General features: G+C 35.0%; 1 non-coding gene across 1 annotated transcript; it reads right to left on the bottom strand.

The window, feature by feature from the left end:
- Window positions 1–7914: 7914 nt before the first annotated feature.
- On the bottom strand, window positions 7915–8021 carry LOC133781156 (small nucleolar RNA R71). Its single transcript, XR_009869950.1, has one exon. It is a non-coding gene; the product is annotated as a small nucleolar RNA R71 (small nucleolar RNA).
- Window positions 8022–8634: the final 613 nt, after the last annotated feature.

Here is an 8634-nt window from a genome sequence, read left to right as displayed (position 1 = left end):
GGAGTCACGAGGAATTAATAAAGTAGTGAGCTATTTGTTATAAATAAGCTCATGGTAACTTATTGGACCTTGAGTTCATGGATCCATGACCCCTATGTCATCTCTTATCAAAATGAACCTGGTAGTCTTGAATAATTAATGTAATTATTAATTATAAAAATACCATATTGACTAGGTCAATAAAAATAATTAACATTAAATTATTTATTGATATTTTGTGAAAAAATAAATAGAGGAAACTTTGAGGCTTTTATTGCAAAGTCTCAGAAAAAGAGTATTACCGCCAATTGGGACAATTTGCTTAATATTGATAAATTGGTATTAATATTAATAAAATGAATTAAATAAAGGCCAAAATTATAATTGATTAATTTTTACAAGTATTTAATTAATTACAATTATTTAAATAAATAAAGATTTGATTTTAGACAATTTTGTTTCAAAATTCAAACTTGGCATATACTCCATGGAGTATTCACCATGTATAAAATAATACACAAAATATTGTGTTTTATTTCTTTTAATTTATTTATTAAATAATAAAATTAAAATGGGAAACTAAAACTTATTTTATGTCCTAGCTAATTGCCTATACACAATAGTGTTATGGAATTCCTTAGTTAATGAATTTGGCAAGGTAAAAATTGATTTCTTATATTCTATACCTAGCCGCCCACTCTCTCTGAGTTTTCTCTCTAGGAATTTTCTTCTCATGTGTTGAGATTTGCCAACACAAACACTAGGTTGTTTTAGAGAAGGACTTAGAAGATTTTGGTATTGTTTCAAAGCGGTTTGGACACCTTGCAATACCTAGCATTTAACAAGGACAAAATGTTAGGAAATCCAAAGGGTGTAGTCTTATTCCGTTGCGTATTCGTATGTGTTTTAATCTCTATTGTGCTATTTACGAATCTCTGTATGAAAATCACATCTATGCATATATCTATGTTTTACATTGTATGTTATTTTGCGCAATAGGGAGCATGCATATAGACTTATATAAATGAAATCCTACAACTTGCTTCAGAGCCAATGGTTGCTAGTTTATATGTTTATATACATGTATGTGATTTTTTGACATGTTATATAGGTTAATTGAGTGGTAGCATAATTGTTTGCATGTTTAAGTTTTATGTTAATGTGATACCAAAAGAATATTATTCAAGATTTTTTTATGTTTATGATTGTTTATGTGTATTTTATTTTATTGTATAAAACCCATAAACTATGTACACGAAATAAAAGTTTGAAAATTGCACAAAATTAGATTTTTTTAGCCTACGCGTTAAAGGCATTTTTTTGGGTAACAATATATATATATATTAGTTAACATATTTTTTATATTAAAAATTTCAAATAAAACAGGTCGTAATCTTGATAGGTTTTATTTAGGCCCAATTGAAAATGCAAAGATTAAATTCCTCTCTCGTGGGTGATTCTACTTGTAAAGTCTCATTTGCTTTGCATTACTAGATTGGACCTAATCAATTCAATAATGATCAATAAAACAAAGGTATAAATTCTTATCTTTTGCATTATGTATGGAAGTAAGGGGGCCTTGTAGTGGGAACGATATACTGGACACAACCCTCCGCCATACAAGCCCAAATTACTAAGGCCCATTTACCTAAGTTGGACTTAATTGTATTTGGTTAATTTTAGTTGAACCTAAATTAATTGATTAGTAACACAGTTGTTCTAAATATTTAAAGTGGATTTAAATGAGTATTTTAGAATTAAAAGAAATTTATACTAAGGTTTATTAATTATTTTAAATCATATAAAAAACCTAGTTTTGTAAATTTCACAAAGTAAATACTAAAATAAAATAATAAGCTTTAATTTTGAAATTCCATCTCCACTGTTAAGTTAACAAGGTTAGAGTTTAGTGGGACCTTATGGCACTTTGATTACGTCTCCCTACGGATGGTGTTCAATGGACTTTTAACAATGTTAAATTTCTTAGGATAGATGGTTATCGTAACGTCCCGAATTTGCTAATAGGGCTTAGTGCGTTAATTAGTGTGTCGGGAAAACATAAATGGATTACTGCATGAACTTAATTTATTTTATGTGTGATTATGTGAAATACATGAATTATATTAAGACATGGCTAATTATGCATGCTTATGTGTATTAAATGTAATTGTGGGCCTGTTTTTGGGAAAAGGGGCATTTTCATAACTTTGACACATTAAGGGTATAATTGTAATTATATGTGTTATATGATTGGAGGCACATTATTATGTGGATATATTTGCGATAACTGGCCTAAGTCAATCCTTTAAAGCGATTTGGCGAAAAAGTCACAACGGGAATTTATACCCGGCTCGAGGTAAGACAAGAGGTATTTGGTAATTTTGCGTAGGTCGGGAATTAGTGGAAAATTATTGAAGAAAATAATTGTATTTGGAGAGTTAGTAACTTAATAGGGAACTTAGGATGTTAATTTATGTTTAGTGGGATTAGTGGCAAAATGACCGATTTGCCCTTGGGGTGTGCCTTGGATTGGATTTTAGATTGAGGGTATAGTGGTCATTTGACAAAGGCAGCAGCAGCCAAAGCACCCCACATTTGGGCACTCACCACTTCACTTGGTTTCTCAAAAACATGGTGTTAGACTCTCAAGCTTTCTCCCAAGAGCTCAAGGAACTTAGGCTTGATCAAGAACTTGAAGGATCCTTAGAAGAAATTGGAGGTTCTAGAGGCCAAAGGCTGTAAAGGGTTTTTCTCTATTCAGCTACAACTCAAAACTCAAAGGAGGTGAGCACTTAGTTACCATGTTTTTCATTTGAGTGGTTGTGTTCTTGAGCTTTGGGGAAATTAGTTTGAATATATGGATTTTGGGGATTTGATGCTACTTAGGTTATAGAATGGTGTTGGTAAATGGTTTTTAAATTGAATTGGGGGCCTATTTGTTGTTGGGAATCTTGAATTTTAGGGTGATTCTCGTATTTTGGGAGAGAAGCGAGAGTTTGAAACTCAAGAAGTGCAAATTTATGTTCTAATGTGTTTTGATATGCTTTAAAGGTGTCTTGACCTAGGTTATACTTGGTCTAAGTTGTAGAAAGCATTATGTCGTCATAAATCTACTGAAATACTGAATTGGGGTCAAGTTTCGGGTCTCATTTTCAAGGAGAAGTAGTAAGTCTAAAATTGGGGAAGAACACTTAGCTTCTGGGTAATTTTGGGTTTCTCGTGACCAAGCGCGACCGCGCTAGTTTCCCAGAAACCAAGGGATTTTGATTTTCAATTTTTTATTTTTAGATTTCTAAATTAGGGGCGCGACCGTGCTAGGCTAGGGCAAGACCAAGCTAGTAACCCATAAATCCTAAAATTTTTGCACGCACGACCGTGACAGGGGTAGGAGCGACCACGCCAGGTGTCCCAAATTATGGTTTTTTTGGTGTTAAGATTAGGGCTTGGAAATTTCGAGAATCCATTTGATGGCCCACTTGGGGACTTGGGGGATGTTTTTAACGACCCCACAACTGAGAATAGTAATCTTAAGAATAGGGTTTAGAGTGAGGCTCATGATTTTTAGTCAATCCCTAATAAGAGTATGTTTATGTTGTGACTATATTATCGCAAGGATCAGGATTAGGATAGAACTTGAGGACGTATAGTCTATCACACAAAACTCGAGGAAAGAAAATTGCACCATTGTTGTGATCGGGGCTTGGACCCCTTGTAAATGGATTTGACTGTGATTATAATTGTGATTACTCAATTAGGCATGCTTGCATTTGTTGTATTTGGTTACATAGTTATGCAATACACATATGTGGTTATAACTATGTTGAAAGTCTGGCATAAGGGAGCCAAAGCCTACATTATGCATGCAAAATGCAGCCCGGCCTAAGCGAGTCGGGGTTGGCCATAAGACCAGAGGACTCGGCCTAAGGGCGCTAAGTCTGAACGTCACTTAAATAAATAGAAGAGTCGATTGCACTTAACTAACTATATTGATTGATGAGATTGGAAAATGTATTTGATTGAGCATATTATTACTGCAAAACTTGTTGCTTATATCCTGTTATTTGTTGAATTTGTTGGTTCAAGTTTACTACTTATATTTTGTTGCTCATTAGATCCGTTGTTTATAGTTTTCTTGATGAGCCTGGATCACGGGTGCCATGTGGTGCAGGTAAAAGGAAGGGAAAGCTGGACCAGCCGTGAGTTGGAGAGCTTTAGGGGCAGTGTGTACATCAACAGCTGCTAGACCGCCACGGTCGAGGGATCAACAGGGACTGTAGCCAAATATAATTTTGCCGCTTAGGTTGGCTTAAGTTGTAATTATTTTGAGGGTTGTAAATGCCTTGTAAACACCTATTTTTTTTAGGATCCCATGTATGGAGTCACACTTTTTAATGAAAAACAATTATTCCTATGATCAAAATCTTTTAACCCTAATCCATTAATTATACTTAGTAACACATTTATATCCAAACCACTTGATTAACAAGTCCAACACCAATTAAAATACACAGTGTAATGGTCTTGGCTATCCAGGGCATTACAACTTGGCATTAGAGCGATCTAGGTTTAATGGTTCTTGAAGACTGGATGGGCATATGCACTCGCCAGTAAAGATAACTCGACTCAGGGTTTGGTAACTATATATGTGATTATATGCTTGCCTGTTCAAATGAAATATGAATGCCTTATCTGCTTGTTTAATAGGTAGCATGAGATATACTAATAGGGTCTGGCCCTTGATTGCTATGTGTCTATGATAAGGCACGCTTATTAGTAATGCTACTGTATGTGGATAATTGTTGAAATACCTGCTAGCAATGTGACTGCGTAATGTTTCTTAATTGCGTTATTAGACTGTGGGATGACTTTAAAATCCTGTTATCATTGTCTGATCAGTCGAGTCATTGATTGCAGAAAAACTTGAAGAGTTATGCCTCCAAGGCGATCAGTTCGACTAGTCGGTGCTGAGAACGAGGCTAGAGATGATAACCAGGGCCAGATACCCTCCGCTAGTCCCTGAGAACTAGCAGCAAATGCTTGCTGACATGCAAGCTAGACTACAAAGTCAAAAGGAAAAGATCCGCCTTCTAAGATAACACATTTCGCTAGGGAACGTTGCACCTGACTAGTCACATGTTGTGGCACCAGCCGTACAGCAGCCTCATATTTGGAATAGGTGGGAGTCGATGTACGAGAGGTTCAAGAAGCAGCATCCTCCAATCTTTGAGGGAGGACTAGATCAACTTAAGGCTGAACAGTGGATAAGCCTGACCACCTCCATCCTGGACTTCATGAGGGTGGTAGGTAATGATAAGGTGGCCTATGCCACTTACATGTTTCTAGATGATGCTCACATTTGGTGGAAGGTGGCATCTCAAACTCAAGATGATTCTACCATGGGTTAGGATGACTTCAGAGACTTGTTCAACCAGAAGTACTACAATAGTGCCGTTAGGGAGGCAAAGATGAACGAGTTCACCGGTTTGGTACAAGTCAGCACGACGGTTACTGAGTACACCCTGAAATTTTATAAGCTGGAAAAGTTTCCACTTGATCTAGTGCCTATAGATGTAGTCGGGCAAGACAGGTTCGTCCAGGTGCTAAAATGCTATGATAACCCAGAATGTGCAGATTAACTCAATACCTAGGGAGACTTCTTATGCCCAGATGGTTGAAAAGGCCCTTACAACTGAGGAGGCAGAAAATAACATTTTGAGGGAGAGCGCTACAAGATGAGATGTTTGGAGGGCATTGCCTCCATTTGTGGGATCAGGTAGGGGCGGAGTGATAACTCTTGAATAAAGAGTTATTTCATGTGCTTTTGAACTTATAATTGTGGAAAAATCGTGGGTGATGTTAGTTTATTTTTAGCTTTTGTAGCTAACTTTGAAGTTTTTATTTTCTTAATTAAGTTTAATTATTTTTGTAGTTTTTAATAGCTAATGGGTTAAAGGTAGTAGCTTCATGGATAAATATTTTCACAAAGAATGAACTAACAAGTGAAACTATCTAAATTGAATTTTTGATGGCTGAATTATCAAGTTTTGCTGCAGCAAATCAGATTTTGCTGAAGCAATTTGATTTGGCAGTTTTTGGGCACCTAGAACACATGGCAAGTCAATGGGTGAGTTGGAATAGTGGCTGAGGTGGCAAGTACAGAAAGAATGAGACAAAAATTGGGAGAAATGACAAAAGAAAGGAGACTTATGTTTTTTACCAAGAAGAGGGGTAATATGGTACTTTGTTGACCAATTTGGAAAACCTAGCATACACATAAAGAGGCTTCAGCCGTAATATTGAAGAAGCAGCCATTTTTGGAAAGGAAAACAATCAAAAGAAAGAGAGAAACTCAGATTTCAACAAGGAAGAAGGAGGACAAACAAAGAAAGCTCAAGCATCATTTTGGATTTGTTCTTTCTCCTATTCCTAAAAATTATTTTTATATTTTCTGAGTTCATTTATAAATCTGCATATTATGAGTTGTTTTGATTGTGGATTAATGTTAATGAACTCAGCCATGAACTAATTTTTAGGTGGCTTGAATTGTTGATGAACCCTATGTTATAGTCTATCAATTTCTTGCACTTTATTTTGGTAAAATCTCCCTTGTTCATTGAAGTGTACTTATATTAATTTTTTGTTATTGTTTGGCCAGCAATGGAAAGTTATTTAATTATGTTTAATGCTAGAAATATTAAATGTAATGGGAAGAACTTGAATGACACAAGCCATAATTTAGGTTAGGTTACGTTAGTAAGTAACATAGGGATATGTTATTTGCCTTGTGTAACTTTTGAGAATTAAACTTTGAATTGCATTCTTAAATCTGATTTTTCATAGGAATATGTTTAATTAGGTAGAAGAATTAATGTCATAAAATTTGGGAAAGTTTTATGAGTGTTTAAATGAATTATTATTAACCTAGGAATTTTGCTAGAATATTGCTTCCGCAATCTGTCTGCAATTTGTTCAGGATGATTAATATAGGGGAATTCAATAATTCAAGTCCATTTTGCAATCCATATATTTCTCTCAATTTTCTTGTTCAGTTCAGTTTTTAATTTCAGTATTTCAATCTTTTTAATATTTTGTTTATCCTAGAAACAACCCATTTGATTTTTAGTACTTATAAGTTGTTTAGTAATAGTTTTGCTTATTTTTCTATTTTGCAATCCCTGTGGAGACGATTTACTTATCATTGTATTACTTGTGTGACTACGTGCACTTGTGTATTTAAAATCAAATATTAAATTTATCACAACAAGTTTTTGGCACCGTTGCCGGGGATTGGAATTAGAAATTTTAGTAATATAAATTACTTCAATTTATTTTTTTCTTTGTTGAGCTGACTTTGTTTGCTTGCTCTTGTGTTTTCTCAGGTGATTTACTATATGAACGAGCAAGAAGACATTGAACTAGCTCTATTGACCCTGAGATTGAAAGAACAGATAGAAGAAGACTAAGGGAACAATGGGCTCATAATCGCATTAATATGGTTGAAGAGGTAGAAGGAGTTGAGGATGCTAATAATGTCACTAACACAATTGCTATGGCTGATGATAGAGAGAGAGAGCCGTAAGGGAGTATGTTGCCCCCATGTTTAATGAGCTCAATCCGGGCATTGTTAGGTGTGAAATTCAAGGACCCCAATTCGAGTTAAAGCCTGTTATGTTCCAAATGTTGTAAATAGTGGGTCAATTTAGTGTGCAACCTACTGAGGATCCTCATCTTCATCTTCGTTCATTTTTGGAGGTAAGCGATTCTTTCAAGCTACAAGGAGTGAGTGACGAGACCCTAAGGTTGAAATTGTTCCCTTTCTCTTCGAGGGATAGAACTAGAGCTTTTCTAAACACCCTTCCTCCCGACTCGGTGACTACATGGAATGAGTTGTCTTAAAAATTCTTGATGAAGTACTTCCCTCCTACCAAAAATGCCAAGTTTCGCAATGAAATCATGTCATTTCAGCAGCAGAAAGATGAATCATTTTGTGATGCTTGGGAGAGATTCAAGGAGTTGTTGAGAAAGTTCCCACACCATGGGATTCCGCATCGTATACAAATGGAAACATTCTATAATGAACTCAATTCTTCCACTTGTTGGGGTTTTATGCCCTAATTAAAACCCAAATTCTTTGTAATCTCATTTTATTATCAATAAAAGAATAGAAATCATTTTTTGACTTGGTCAATCACTTTGCTCACATGTTTTATTTTCATGATTATTTATTTAATATAAACTTCTATTAAATCCCGAGCATATAGCTAATCTTATTTATAGTGACGTAATCACAGTGGAATATAAATATGATTATATGTTCAAAAATAAGTTAGTCCTAAGATTAGTCAGTGCACCGGATTTACACTGACTTGCCAATCTACGATATGATCTACTTACACATTACAGTGTTATGTTCTTTCCAGAACATTAGCAAAGTAGATAAGATCGGATGTATTTGTTACATCGGACAGGACCGATATTGACAGTTGATAAGATAAGTAAACATACCGTTATTATCTATTCTAGTCATATCATATAGTTGACCATAGGTCAATTCAATCTCAATTCTGAGTGGTTAGTATTCTAACTGATTGTATTATTTGAGTTCTTTGACTTGTTCGTTACCAGCTTACCCTACGGACTAGCCCATACTTACAT

Source organism: Humulus lupulus, chromosome 5, assembly GCF_963169125.1.
Source record: "Humulus lupulus chromosome 5, drHumLupu1.1, whole genome shotgun sequence".
Taxonomy (NCBI): Eukaryota; Viridiplantae; Streptophyta; class Magnoliopsida; order Rosales; family Cannabaceae; genus Humulus; species Humulus lupulus.
Note: the sequence above shows the minus strand (reverse complement) of the source record. Positions and strands in the feature narration are given on the sequence as shown.